This window comes from Thunnus albacares, chromosome 9, assembly GCF_914725855.1.
Source record: "Thunnus albacares chromosome 9, fThuAlb1.1, whole genome shotgun sequence".
In the NCBI taxonomy this organism is placed as follows: Eukaryota; Metazoa; Chordata; class Actinopteri; order Scombriformes; family Scombridae; genus Thunnus; species Thunnus albacares.
In genome coordinates this window covers 8,158,053-8,158,807 of record NC_058114.1, presented here as the reverse complement: position 1 = coordinate 8,158,807, position 755 = coordinate 8,158,053, and positions in this window count along the sequence as shown.

Below are 755 nucleotides of genomic sequence, written 5' to 3'. Positions count from 1 at the left end.
CAAGGAAGGTTATTGAGCGAAGTGTTGGAGGAAATGAGCTGGTATATACTACTGGGAGAGTAATAGGTGACTGGGATATTCAGGTGTGTGTGTGTGAATCAGGTGACTATTCTGCTTTTGTATGTGTTTTAGTTGTAGTTGCATTTTTTGATTTGGAGGCCATTTCTGTTCATATTTGTGCTTTTTCTTTTGCATGTGTTTCGTCCTTAGTGGCCACTGTTCTATAGTCACTGATATATTCTACTTTCAACCAAACTAAATGACATTTCCAACTCTGGCAGGATGCTGCTACCGTGGTTCATCAAGAAGCATCTTATCAACAGCATGTTTCTTTAAAATTTATTTATTAAGGGGAGTTTCTCTGAAAGCAATCCTCTCTTTTTCTGTAACGCCCTGATCACATTCACACAACTACACTTTCATACCTGGAAGCTGCTCAGTACAACCACTGGAGCAGTTGTGGTTAAGGGCCTTGCTCAAGGGCACCTCAGTGGTGGTAATGAGGGAGAGGAAAGCGCTTCTTCCTCTCTTTCCCCATCCAGATTTGATTGAACCAGCGACCCGGTCACAAGCTCTCTTCCCTAACCTTTAGGCCACCACTGCCCCATGATCCTAATGGGGTTCACGGTGGGTTGTGATACTACAATAATCATTTGCTATTTTAGTAGTAAATGGCTTTATAATAGATGTGGTTAGATTGATAATGGGAAGAGGTACGTGTCCACTTCATGCTGTGTGTCTGAAGTGTTGTGGTA